Here is a 15,151-nt window from a genome sequence, read left to right on the forward strand (position 1 = left end):
TTCTTGGAGGCTGCTCTGAGGAGGAAAGGGGGAAGCTAGGCTATATAGGAGTTTTGCAATAAAGAGCAGGCAGGTAGAACAAAAGATTACTACTAATAAAGAACACTAGATATCTCAAGTTAAGGAATTTAGCACTTTTCTATGTATGGGAAGATGCAAGAGTCAGGGCTCACTGAAATCATGCCTTTCATACGCACCCCAGCTATCTGGTGCCTATATCTTGTGTTTTCACATCCTGAGGGCTAACGTCCATTGGGGGTGGATGCAGTCTGATGGCTGCTGGATGGCAGGTATTCTTTGTTTCCTTCCTGAATTCCCTCAGCTCTCACTGTAGAGAGGAGCTGCAATTGCTGATGTCTGTAACATCCTTTGTTCACTGATATGGCAGGCAATATTTTATTTCTCACCTCTCCAAGTAAATTACGTGTCCATTAAATTTAAAAATGAATGAATGTCTACCACAATTATACATGAGTTCAAGTACTGGTATTAAAGTGACAACAAAGACACTGTACCCATTTTGTGAAGAAAGAAGAGCTATGGAAAAATCCTTATATATATCCACTATACTAAAAGTAAGACCAGGATGAATGATGATTAAACAACTAAATTTACAACTAAATTTCTTTTTAAAATGATAGTGCATTTAAGCGGCTTCTTGAAGGAAGTAGACTAGCATCTTTCTAGTCAAATGATAAGAATAGTAAGAACAGGACTTCCCCTTGCAGCTCAAAATGTTACAAACCTGACTAGTACCCATGAGGATGTGGGTTTGACCTCTGGCCTCACTCAGTGGGTTAAGGATCTTACTTTGCCGCAAGCTGTGGTGTAGGTCACAGATGTGGCTTGGATCCAGTATCACTGTAGGCCTGCGGCTACAGCTCTGATCAGTTTCTAGCCCGGGAACTTCCATATGCCTCAGGTGAGGCCCTAAAAAGAAAGAAAGAAAGAATAGCGAGAATAACGCAGTAACTGTCATCTATAGAGGACTGACTACACCAGTCACAGTGCAAAGTGGTCAGGTGCATGACTTCACTTAATCCTTACGACCAACAAATAACTAGACACTTTATCTCAGTTTGCAAAGGCAGAAACTGAGAGTTAACAGGGATTGGGTAAATTTGCCTCGGTATACACATCTAGTCAGCAGTAGATCTAAGAGCTAAATCCAGCCTATTCCGGGAGCTTTCAATCTTAAGAACTAGGCAATACTCCCTCTATGAAAGGCAGAGACAGATCCTGGTGACAAAGCTACTGCAGCAGCAAGAGGATTCCCCATATCTATTCTGTAGGTCTTTCACTGGCCAGAGTCTGGGAGCTTTAGGATGACTGTGATTATTTAAGTCAGTGACTTGAAAATCCCTGTCTCAACATAAATTTTTGACAATGCAAACTGACCTACATACACAGAGATACAATTGCTGCATGAAACTCTGTAAGAGGTGATAACCAGAACATGAGCCCCATATGGGCAGGCACTATGTCGTATCACCATTGTGCCTCCAGGGCACCAACTTGGCATTTAGTGAATGCTGACTAAATGAACAGATGAACTGAGACTCTGACTGCATTTTTAACACCCAGTTACAAACTAAAAGGTAAGAAGTGCCATTGTAGGACAACAGATTGCACAACAGATTGTACGTGGTACCCAACAGTTGACGCCTTTTATTTTCAAAGATTTGAGTATTAAACAAGCAATTGAGCAAGGAACTGGAATTGGCTAAATCCAATTATAGTTTGGGTAAGTCTTGTTCATTTTAAGTCTAACTTTATAACCATGCCTCCCACCAACTTTAGCCAGGGACATGCATTATAAATGCATCCTTTGCTTATAATCATTCAGATAGAGTTTTCCCACCCACTGAGCAAAGCATAGTAACATCAGTGGGCACTGGGTTCCTAAATGTTATATGAAGAGAATAAAGGCCTTGAAATGGGACATCTCAGAGTTCATGAAGAGCAGCACACCAGTTTAGAGTTCAAATAGAATACATTCGGTTTCAAAACAGAAAGCTTTCTTTTAAATTGGCTAAAACAAAGATTGCTCTTATAAGTGATACATTTAAGAGATTTTTAAGAATCACTTTAAGAAGTACTGGACCTAATGCCTCAAAAAATCAAACAAAAAATGGGATCAAGACATTGTCTCTCCAGCCTTGTCTCTCCAGCCTTGCTTCAGCATTCCTTGGCACTTGGCTATAATCTCAGATTGGTTCTCATAGCCAGCAAAGGGGTTTCCAGTAGCTTCAAACTTATTCTATTAGCTTAGCAAGCCCAGTGGAAAAAGAAACTTCGTTTCCAATCATTCCTGCTAATAAATCCTTGGATGTCCTCTACCTGGTCCCACTGTGTCACTTGCCCATCCCTGAACCAATCACTGTGCCCAAGATCATGCAGCCATTGCTCTGACTGGTCAGGGCTTAGACGTGTACTTACAGCTGGAGTTCAAGGATGGGGTCATCTCTGCCCAAATGATACAGACTAAGAGTTGAAGAGGACTGATTCTCTAAATAAAACAGAACAAAAAATTGTGGGTTTTAAAAAATACACGATAATAGAAAAAAGGATATGAATGACAGAAGCTGAAAATATGGAAAAGCATGTTAAATGTGACCTAAGACTGACTCCTGACTGATTGAGTGGAGAGATGGAAATGGGAGAGAAAAGGGGACCTTAAACCTGTTAGACCACAAAGCATTACATTAAGGAGGAGTCTGACCAAGTTGTAACTCAATGGCAATGCCGTGAAAGCACATCCATATGCACATCCATATGCATAAAAAAGAAATGAAAGAATAAACAAACATAGAATGGCTTTATAAGGTAGGTATTATTTTATCTTTCAATAATTAAGGAAAATGCAGTGCCTTAAGAGCTTAGTTAAGTCAGTGCAAGTCAGCAACTGAGAATTTTAGCTGAGGACTCAAACTCTTGGTCACCATTCCTATACGCTTTACATCAACCTTACAAATGTTTTCTCAGGTCAGTCTCCCAAAGCAACAGAAATAAAAGCAAAAATAAACCAATGGGACCTAATCAAACTGACAAGCTTTTGCACAGCAAAGGAAACCAAAACAAAAACAAAAGGACAACTTACAGAATGGGAGAAAATAGTTTCAAATGATGCAATGGACAAGGGCTTAATCTCTAGAATATACAAGCAACTTATACAACTCAACAGCAAAAAAGCCAAAAACCCAATGGAAAAACGGGCAAAAGGCCTGAATAGACATTTCTCCCAGGAAGATATACAGATGGCCAACAAGCACATGAAAAAATGCTCAACATCACTGATTATTAGAGAAATGCAAACCAAAACTACCATGAGATACCACCTCACACCAGTCAGAATGGCCATCATTAATAAGTCCACAAATAACAAATGCTGGAAGGGATGTGGAGAAAAGGGAACCCTCCTGCACTGTTGGGAATGTAAGCTGGTACAACCACTATGGAGAACAATATGGAGGCACCTTAGCAAACTATACATAGAACTACCATATGACCCAATAACCCCACTCTTGGGCATATATCCCGACAAAACTCTCCTTAAAAAAGACATATGCACTTGCATGTTCATTGCAGCACTATTCACAATAGCCAACACATGGAAACAACCCAAATGTCCATCAACAGATGATTGGATTAGGAAGATGTGGTATATATACACAATGCAACACTACTCAGCCATAAAAAAGAACAAAATAACGCCATCTGCCACAACATGGATGGAACTAGAGACTCATCCTGAGTGAAGTAAGTCAGAAAGAGAAAGACAAATACCACATGATATCACTTATATCTGGAATCTAATATATGGCACAAATGAACCTTTCCACAGAAAAGAAAATCATGGACTTAGAGAAGAGACTTGTGGTTGCCAAGGGGGAAGGGGAGGAGTGGGATGAATTGGGAGCTTGGAGTTAATAGATGAAAACTATTGCTCTTGGAATGGATTAGCAATGAGATCCTGCTGTGTAGCATTGAGAACTATGTCTAGTCACTTATGACGGAGCATGATAACGGGAGAAAAAAGATGTATACATGTATGTGTAACTGGGTCACCATGCTGTACAGTAGGAAAACAATTGCAATGGGGAAATAACAATTAAAAAATTATAAAAAATGGGGTGCATTAAAATAGAGACTTCCTCAAAGTAGTGGAGAGAGAATTACTAATGCATAGGCACAGGTAGACATGCCAATGCCCGGATCAGAATAGCTGCTGTGTTTGCCTACAGTGTCCTTGAAGTGGGGGCTCATAGGAAAATTGGAGATGCCTCCACATCTGGCCACCAAAGAGCAAAACGGTAGCTTGAAGAGAGAAGTCTATAGAGGTACTGTGCCTGATCACCCAAGCCACAAACCAGGAGTTGAAAAAGATGTCTGAGATACCATCATGAATATGAAGTATTGATGATCTCCTGAGAATAAAAGCCTTTGTCCCTCTCCGCCTTCCAAATACTGTTTAAATACCTATCACTGGAAAAGCTTAAAACTACCTTATAAAGAAATCCTGTTCAAATACACTTCTTGAACACAGAGAAAACCTTAGAAGTTAGTGACAGCAGTGGAAAGTTGACAACCAAAATCCAGCATGACTACTTTACTTAGAGGAAAGTCAGCCCTGCGACCATTGGGACTATATGTGTCCCTATAATTACAGAACCACGCCTGACCTTAATCACACTAGTTTATTACATTTATCCCTATTGTCCCAAGTAAAGCACAAGAACCCTTCCAAAATTTCCCCTATAATCATCTATCTTCCTACAAAGTTACCGGTCCATGTATATATATGGCTACCATTGAGCTCAGAATATGTTTAAAAGTTGTTCTTGCTATATTTTATATAGTGAAGCTTTATTTAACATTCATGCTTATACTCTGGAGCCTATGAAACAGAAAAATAATGTATTAACAGTATTAGAATATTAAAATAATTGAAATTATAAGTTTTATTCATAAATAAAATAATATAGAAGCTCATTACAGTGCATAATTCTTTTTTTTTTTTTTTTTGGTCTTTTTGTCTTTGTTGTTGTTGTTGCTATTTCTTGGGCCGCTCCTGCGGCATATGGAGGTTCCCAGGCTAGGGGTTGAATCGGAGCTGTAGCCACCGGCCCAAGCCAGAGCCACAGCAACGCGGGATCCGAGCCGCGTCTGCAACCTACACCACAGCTCACGGCAACGCCGGATCGTTAACCCACTGAGCAAGGGCAGGGACCGAACCCGCAACCTCATGGTTCCTAGTCGGATTCGTTAACCACTGCGCCACGGCGGGAACTCCACAGTGCATAATTCTTAATCCTAAAATTCAAAACTGTGACAAGGACTTTCATAATAAAATTATAGCTTATATCTTAACTCTTAAATCTTTTACCAGCCAACAGTTTTGGGGTAAATTATCTCATCTTGCTTAGCCTCTATTTCCCCATCTGTACAACAGTGATAATAACATGCCCTTTATTGTGGAGATTACATGAGGTAACCTATGTGAAAGCACCTAAGTGATACATGTAAAATTAAATAAATAATGTAATTCTAATTAAATAAATGTGAGATTCTTTTTTAAAATAAAAGGGAAACTATGGTCCATGCTTTAAATAGAACAAAACAAAAGAACACATAAACATACAAATATCTTATTTGGGCTTTCGCCCAATCACAACTCCTTTTTTTCTTTGGTTGGTTTTTTGGAGCCACCCAGGCCAGGGACTGAACCCACTCCATTGCAGTGACAACATGAGATCCTTCATGCACTGCATCACAAGCGAACCCCATCCGATCACAATTCTAAATCACTCCTGCTGCTATTTAACATAATTATGTACAAGGAAAGGAAGAGGCATTTACTAAGCATAGAATGCATGAAAGCATGGAGAGCCTCTGCGAACTCCCTGGATCCTGAGAGCAATTTAGATTTGGTTTTACACCATCTGCAACCTCTCAGACTTCAGAAGCTTTGAATCCGCAGTGTACCCACCTTGCCACAGATTGGGCACCAGTATAAAAATAAAGAGAAAAATCAAGGGTCTTGTCTTGAAGTTAAAGTGTGAGAAAATGCCTCTCTTCTACGAAATAAAGGAGTAATCACATCCTGGCCCAGATCAGACCTCTGCAATCTCTTCAAGGTTGTCCTGTTCTAATATAAACTCCCTGCAAACCACGACCCCTCTGGTCTCTGTGATGGTCTCCTTCCCTGACTTCAAAAGTATATCTTCACTCCCTTCAGTTTAATCAAACATTTCCATCACTTCCCTTTTATTCTCATCACCCATCTACAGCCATAGCTGTTTCACAAGAATCTGCTATCCAGTGTACGAAACTGGACAGCTAACACTATTACAAAGGTGAATATTAATAAATTGAACTTTAGTAAGAAGAACTTCTGTTCACCAAAAGATACCAAGACAGTAAAAAAATCTATGAATATATACTTGCATTACATAAATACGACAAAGAACTTACATTCAGAATTGTTTTAAAATCTACTTTTTTTTTTTTTTTTTTTTGTCTTTTTGCTATTTCTTGGGCCGCTCCTGCGGCATATGGAGGTTCCCAGGCTAGGGGTCGAATCGGAGCTGTAGCCACCGGCCTACGCCAGGGCCACAGCAACGCGGGATCCGAGCCACGTCTGCAACCTACACCACAGCTCACAGCAACGCCAGATCGTTAACCCACTGAGCAAGGGCAGGGACCGAACCCGCAACCCCATGGTTCCTAGTCGGATTCATTAACCACTGCACCACGACGGGAACTCCTAAAATCTACTTTACATTTAAGAAAGGACAACCCAATTTTTTCAAATAAGCAAAAAATTCAATAACTCAATAAATGGTTCACAAAGGAGGCACTTTTTTTTTTTTTTTTTTTGGTCTTTTGTCTTTTTAGGGCGACACCCGCGGCATATGGAAGTTCCCAGGCTAGGGGTCGAGTCGGAGCTACACTGCCAGCCTACGCCAGAGCCACAGCAACATGGGATTCAAGCTGCATCTGTGACCTACACCACAGCTCAGGGCGACGCCAGAGCCTTAACCTACTGAGTGAGGCCAGGTATCGAACCTGTAACCTCATGGTTACTAGTCAGGTTCGTTAACCACTGAGCCACTATGGGAACTCCAAAGGAGGCACTTTTAATGGCAATAAGAACATGAAAAGATACTCAACATCACAAGGTATCAGAGAACCACTGATTCCAATCACAGTGAAAAAGTTCTGTATACCCATTAGAATGGTAAAATTTTTAAATAATGTATCAATGTTAAAGAGTATGCGGAACTGGAACTCTCATATCCTGCTGGTGGGAAAAAAAATTGGCACTACTTTAGAAACTATTTGATGGTATCTACTAAACCTGAATAGATATAGTCTACAGCCCAGCAATTCCTCTCCTGGGTATATATACAGAAATGTATATGTATCCATATAAGAGGAAAAGATGTATTAAGAATGTTCAAAGTAGTCATTGTCATAGCCAAAAAAGAATGAAAACAATGCAAAAGTTCATAAATGGTGGAAAATAAAATTGATTCATATGATAAAATACCAAACAGTAATAAAAAAGGAATAAACTACAGCTAATCACAATGGCCCAGGTGAATTTCAAAAATATAGTACTGATCAAAAATACACATTCTATGATTCCCTTTTTATACAGTTCAAAGGGTGAAAATCTAATCTAGGGTAATGGAAGCCAACAGAGTGGTTACAGCATGGGGGGTGCTGGTGCTGGTGATGGTCTCTATTTTTATCTGGACACCACTTCTGTGTCACACAAGTATGTTCATTTCTTGTAAAATTTACCAAGTTGTAACTGAAGATTTGGTCAGTTTATCAAATATAGTCCATACATCCATAAAAAAATACACAGACATCCACATCCTTCTTCATACCACTAATTATGACTCATGAATTACGAACTCCATGACTTTAGGATAAACTGGTAAGTAGGATTGGAATTCATCCACCAACACAGAACATTTTCATACTCCATACCCACAAGACAACTTTTTAAAAAAAAAAAAAAAAAAACTTTTATTGTCTGCAATTCGGCTTTCTCTGGTAATGGTTTGTTTCTAGTATTGTGTCTAGGTCCACATGGCTGACAAGTGGCTAGAATCAGGATTAAAACCCATATATGTCAACTGAACACATCAACTCTGTGGATACTGGCATAACCTACTCTCTTCCCTGGGAGGCAATGAGACATAGGAAGTGGGAGACAAATTATCTCCTTCCTTTCTCTCCAAGGAAGAACTTCACAATTAGGAGATAGACAGAAATAGTGCAGACATTCCTGTCTCAGGGCTCCATGCTGGCCAGGAGCACATAGTCTGAGACTGGGGGGTGTCCTCCTTCTGAGAGGTATTATTGAATGATGCAATGCAAAGGGAACATGCAGATTTTGGAGAATGAGAGATCTCAGAGCTCTCCCTCTTATATATGCCCCTGAACAACTGTTTCTTTATCCAGAAGATGAAGATAATCTGTTTTTTTTTGTTTTTTTTTTATCTTTTCTAGGCTGCACCCTCAGCATATGAGGTTCCCAGGCTAGGGGTCTAATCAGAGCTGTAGTCACCGGCCTATGCCAGAGCCACAGCAACACAGGATCCGAGCTGCCTCTGTGACCTACACCACAGCTCATGGAAACACCAGATCCTTAACCCACTGAGCAAGGCCAGGGATTGAACCTGCAACCTCATGGTTACTGGTTGGATTCGTTAACCACTGAGCCATGAAGGGAACTCCTAAACTATCTTTTCCATAAAGTTATTGAGTCAAAAGGAGTTTCCATCGTGGCTCAGCGGAAACCAATCTGACTAGTATCCATGAGGTCACAGGTTCGATTCCTGGCCTTGATCAGGTGGGTTAAGGACCCAGCGTTGCCGTGAGCTGTGGTCTAGGTTGCAGACATGGCTCAGATCTGGCGTTGCTGTGCCTATGGCATAGACCAGAAGCTACAGCTCCGATTTGACCCCTAGCCTGGAAATCTACATATGCCCTAAAAAGAAAAAAATAATAAAGTTTTTGAGTCAAAGGCAACACTGGTTGTCGTAAACCACTACAGTTTGGGGAGTTTTATTTGTTTACCACAGTGGCGCAAGGCCTACTTCGTCTAATACATTTTCCTTTTTGATTTCTCTACTAATGCTCACAACAGTCCTGGAATATTTTGTGGAGAGGTGATTAACTTAAAGATCATGCAGTCTTTAAGTTAAGATCCTTCATGCTCTTAGCCGTCATACCAATTACCCGAAATTCCTTTATGCCTTCCTCCTTATGTGACCTAACAGGGACAATTAGGAAGAACACTCTAGTGTCTATTTCTCTCCTTTTAAAGTTAGCACTAATGCTAAAATGCTAAATTTCTGCTTCCTTCCTTCCAGATCTTATCTTGACCCTTTTCAGCAAATAGGAATCAAATGACTATAGCTACCACTTCAGCATCATATTCTTTGGCACACGTCTAAACCTCTGATTATTTTTGCCCCAGATCGAATTGCTCTTTCTATTCCTTTTTTTCACAATCTGCTGCCACCATTTACCCAGTTGCCTAAAATTAGTATCCTCAGAGTTATCCTTTGTTCTCTTCTCCCCTTCAACCCACAACACATTGATTCAAGACAGAGTTTCTAGACAGAGCAAGTTCAGCCCAGGCCTCAAACTTTACCAACCACTGGTAGTTTTGGACAGCTGGAACTTTTCACCCTTTTTTATATGTACCATCTTCACAACCAGACCCTCTGCTTCTACCTCTCCTCTCTCCTTCCTTAGGGATCTCTCATATACAGTCCCTATTTGAAGATAATACAGGACTTGAAAGAGACAAACAGGCTAACCAATGACCTAAGTCTTTCTCTGCATATTGTAAGAGTTAATTCATGCTAATGAAGCTCTAGGGCACAAGAATCCTTTTCCTAACTGAGGCCAGGCGGAAAGGCCACAGCACTTCTAAGCAACAGCTTTAAAACAAGAAAAAGGAACACTGGCTCAGAAGCAAAATACTAAGGACACTCTGGATGTGGGACAAACCACATGAAGTAAGAGGAAATACTTTTTTTATGAGCCGATTCAAGCCAATCCCCCCCAAACAAAACAAAACTCCAACAAATTAAGAGTCCGTTCCAAGGCAAAGCAGTTTCACTTAGGGGAAGGCAAATGGTACAAGGTTCATACTGAGCTGGACACAGAAGCTCCACACTCAAAATGGACTGGAATTTTAACTTTGCATGTGTGGTTTTGCTATTGTCAATTATGGTATTTGTAATTAGCCTTTGTTATCTTTTGGCCAATGTTAGAACATTTTGTGATTTCAAGAACAGGGATAAACTGGCTCATATTTTGGAAAGGGGAAGGGGTGGCATTGAAAGGACACATAAAAGGAAGGCTGATGAGGATCTTATCTGTGCTGTCAGCATTAGGGAGGGCAAGGAAGAGGGAAAGTCAAGTTTCATGGAAACCCAGAGACAAACACCATGATGGCCTCACCAAGATCAGGATGTACACAGATTTCACTTAGCAACATCTCTGGCAGTCACATAAATTGCTTGTATCTTCAGCAGCCCAAGCATGCTAAACCATGCTCTATTATCCACTGTTAGTATGATCCAATTATGTCCTCTGCCCCTTTTCCGTGTGACTTTCAACTTCTGCAAACTCATGTGTTATCTACTTATATATCTAGATCAGATATTTTCTAGCAAGGATCTTAACATACCCCGTGGTAACACCCTCTCTGATTATCAGAATGTATACTCAATGCCATGAGGGAGGTTGCTGGCCAGCCTGCAGATGGCTCACACTTGAGTCTCCACCCTGATTCTATTAGCTTTGGCCAGAGTAAAATGGTCAAATGAATCAACATTGATATTTATAAAATAAACCCACTGGAATAATTATTTTGGGTGAGGCAGGTACTCTCCAATTTGGTCTCTCCAGGACATAACCACAAGACCCACTTAGTAAGGGAAAGCTTTCTTTGTTTTAAATTGGAAGAAGCTGCTGGCAACTCCACCTCTAAACATATCTTCAGCATTCAGCAGTCACTTGAACGACCCAGTTACTTAAGCCAACAGAAGGCCACTTTTCAGTGAGTTTTCTCATCAATCAGCTATATTGATAAAAACTTCTGTTATTAGTTGGCTAAGCTGTGCTGTAATAACAATGGACCCCAAAATCTTAGTGACCTACAAAGGATGATTTATCTCTCGTGTGTGTTCAATACGGGTTGGAGCTGGTTCTGTACCAGGTCCTCTTCTCTGCAGAAACCAAGATGACAAAGCAGCCTCTATCTGAACTGCACACCCAAGTTACCCAACATGGTCCTAGTTTATGTCTATTGCCCCAGAATAATTATCAATAGCATATCTTTTCACTTTCAATAGTGCATCTTCTCGATTTTAAAAATGCTTGTTTCGGACAATAACTTATATGACACTTTCCTTATCTGGGCTACTGATGATTTCCTGGCAAAGGAAAAAGAGATGTTGCAAAAATACAAGCTGGCTCTTAAAAGTCTGCTTAGAAATAATGCAAGTCACTTCCGCCCATATTTCATTGGCTACAGCAAGCCCCATATCCACTCCTGAATTCAGCAGGGTGAGAACATATAGCAGCCTTCAAGGAGGGGTAGCAAGTACTCAGAATAAAATACAACCTGCCACACCAAACAATAGCAAACAGAAAGGGAAAATAAAATGATATAAATGGTTTGCCCAAGGCATGTGTGTGGAAGGGATAAAGGGACAGAGTTAGAATCACTAAGATTGGGCCTTCTATCATTTTATCAATTTCCAAGTCTTGCTCAACACCCTTATTTTATGAGATGAAAAAAACAGGGAGAAGTAACTTGCCCAAGGTCCTAGAAGTCTGTGGACCAGTCCATAACTCGTTAATATGCAAGCTGAAGAGTATGATGGGGAGAAAAGAAGTTTGGTGATAATGTAAATTATATATGTATATACATAAAGCAGTCCCAAGCTTTAGGATTTGCACAGCATTAAGACAGATGTAAAATCAGTGTGGCACAAAACATAGCAAATGAGAGTGTCTAATAACATGAGAAACTTTAAAAGGACTGGAACAAAATCCCTCCTCTTTTATGAGGGAAATCTTGGAGAAAGTTCTCCCCTTACATTCAACCATTTATGGCATATAAGTCTCACTCCTTCTTGTCACTAGGTGACAAGTCATTGACTACCTCCTTCTGCTCCAAGGCTCAGCTGCCTGGAGATCAGTGGCTCTCAACCTCAGCTGCAACCCTCAGCCCTAGTTCCCACTCCTCTTCAAGATTCTGATTCAGTTGTTGGGAGAACAGGTGCTAAGGATTAGCACTAAGTAAAAGCTCCTAGGTTAGTCTAATTTACATCCAGGATTGAGAATCACTAACATAGGATTGTATTATAATATTCAATGCGACAGGATAACAGACCTAATTTGTGATCCAGCAAACCGCTCTAATAAGGATATTCACATACTATTTGTTATGGAATGAATGTTTGTGTCTGCCTAAAATTCGTATGTTGGAGTCCTAACTCCCACCATAACGGTATTTGCTAGATGAGGTCTTTGGATGGTAATTAGGGTTAGATGAGGAAATGAAAGTGGGGCCTCCATGATGGGATTACTACCCTTATAAGTGTCATCAGAAAGCTTACTTTTTAGAGTTCCTGTCATGGCGCAGCAGAAACGAATCCGACTAGGAACCATGAGGTCGTGGGTTCAATCCCTGGCCACCCACGGTGGGTTAAGGATCCGGCATTGCCGTGAGTGTGGTGTAGGTCTTAGATGCGGCTCAGATCTGGCGTTGCTGTGGCTCTGGCATAGGCTGGCGGCTACAGACCTCCTAGCCTGGGAACCCCCATCTGCCTCAGGTGTGGCCCTAAAAAGACAAAAACATATAAGTAACGTATAATTTATCATCCAAACCAGGTACTTTCAAAAGTGAGAAGGTATACTATTTCTTCCAAAAAGTCATTTTATTTTATTTTTTTTTAGTTTGAATATTCAGTGTTTCTCTAATGAGTATAAGGCTAGAGGTGAGGACCCCTTTGGTCTTGAGTCCGTTCCGCTGCTTAACTGGCTGTTGGACATTGGCTGAGTCACTGCACTTCCCATGATTTTATCATTTTCCCATCATAAAAGAGAGAATCAACACAGATGCTTTTGTAAGGTCCTCTCTTCCAGTACAGGAGTCACACAACTATCCACAAAGCAGTAGTTCTGACCCACTTTATAAAATGTATTAAGCTTTCCAAAAATGCCAATATCCAGGACCCTCCTCTTCTCCCCAACCCCAAATGGATAACTGGCCCAGAGCAGATGAAACTATTCATTGTATTGGTGATTTCTTAAAAACTTCTAAGGAGCAGCCAGGATTAAAGACTATGAGCTATTTTACTTATTCTTACCAATGAGAATATAGACTTCAGGGAGGCCACTTGCTCACGATCATACAGGTTTCAAGTGGCAAAATCAGAACACAAACTAGGTTGTCTAAGCTGCAAAATTCCTTCCACTGCATGTGGTATAGGAACTCCTCACACATTATCAGGTGCCTGAAGCTATTTCCAGAGCTGTGGCTGCTCATATTTGAAAATTTGCTTGGCTGACTGATCAGCCACACTCACCGATCAGCTGCTGCAGGCATCAGGCACTGAAACTTTGGTTTCATTTCGAAGCTGGGGTAGGGGTATTTTTCCATCTGTGCCCAGGAAGATAGCCTGGTCTTTCATATCTAAGGTTAAAAGGAGAAGAAGATGCACAGAGATTAATCATGCATTTTAAATAGGAATGCTTATAGATATCTCTGGCTTGCATTTCCACACAGAAATTTTCTGGTACACTACATTGACATTTTGATTAATGTTACATTCTTGGCTTGTTCTTCAGTTGCTGCAACACACAGATTTCTGTCTACATGTACTATTAACTGTCATCTGAGCTTCCCACTCAATGCAACTGATGATTACACATTCTGGAAGCTGAGTGTCACAACCAATTAACTTGACAGGCTTTACTGATTCGGGTAGAAATGGAGGCTGCACAAATCTGTTTTGTGGTTGTGTGGGTATAAATAGAGAAGTGATTAAGTGCAAGGACTACAATAAAATAACACTGGCTTAAATCCAGGCATCTGAGGAGTGAGTAGAAAGACTATGAGCTTTGGAGCCAGAGACGAAAGATCAAAACCCAGTTCTGCCACTTCCTAGTTAAATGGCCTTGGTCAAGGTACAGTTCGCCCTCGGATCTGAGGTCACAGAACACACGGATGCAAAGCACCTTCTGTACTGTCATAGTGTATAAGAGACTTGAGCATCCCTGATGTTGGGACCTGCAGAAGGTCCTGAAATCAATCCCCTGTGCACCCAGAGATACTGTACTTAGCCCTACCTTAAACTATGTATCTACCCAAAAACGCACTTTAAAAGGTGGGTACTTTTTTTTTCCCCCGGTGGCCCGGCGGAGCTCTTGGGCATCCGCTCTTTCCCTCTGCTTCTGGAAGGGCGGCGGAGCCTCCGTCTCTGCAGGCTTCCAGGGACCCCGAACTATCCCGGGCCTCCTCCAACGCTCCGGCTGTCAGGCTGCCACCACCTCCAGGGCCGCTGCCGCAGCCTCCGTCCGCCAGAGGATGGGTCGGCGCGTGGGACAAAATACTGCAACGCTCAGCCCTTCACTGCCGAGGCCACGGAGGAACGGGGAAATGCCTTGCTTCTTACAAGAAATAATGAATATATTTATGTTCAATCGAGCAGTCCTGGAAATGGTCAGGACTCTCCAAGTTCCTAGAATTTGACCCATTCTCATACCTGCTTTCTCCCCAGCCTCTCTTAACCATCCTCTTCCTTTCCTCTCTAATTTCCCAACCTTGGAGTTCCCGTTGCGGCGCAGCGGAAACAAATCCGACTAGGAACTATGAGGTTTCGGGTTTGATCCCCAGCCTCACTCAGTGGGTTAAGGATCCGGCATTGCCCTGAGCTGTGGTGTATAGATTGCAGATCTGGCATTGCTGTGACTGTGGTGTAGGCCAGAGGCTACACCTCTGATTTGACCCCTAGCCTGGGAACCTCCACATGCTGTAGGTGCAGCCCTGAAAAGGAAATATGTATATATATATATATATATATATATATATATATACACTTTT

At 41.2% G+C, this 15,151-nt stretch overlaps 1 long non-coding RNA gene across 1 annotated transcript in view; it reads right to left on the reverse strand.

The window, feature by feature from the left end:
- LOC102159324 overlaps positions 1 to 14,608 on the reverse strand; it is a 141,691-nt gene extending 127,083 nt beyond the window's left edge. The window contains exons 1-2 of the long non-coding RNA XR_002343760.1: positions 14,398 to 14,608; positions 13,635 to 13,741 (exon numbers count right to left, since the gene is read on the reverse strand). This is a non-coding gene — a long non-coding RNA (uncharacterized LOC102159324). The remainder of the gene's footprint in view (positions 1 to 13,634; positions 13,742 to 14,397) is intronic.

Source organism: Sus scrofa, chromosome 4, assembly GCF_000003025.6.
Source record: "Sus scrofa isolate TJ Tabasco breed Duroc chromosome 4, Sscrofa11.1, whole genome shotgun sequence".
Classification (NCBI taxonomy): Eukaryota; Metazoa; Chordata; class Mammalia; order Artiodactyla; family Suidae; genus Sus; species Sus scrofa.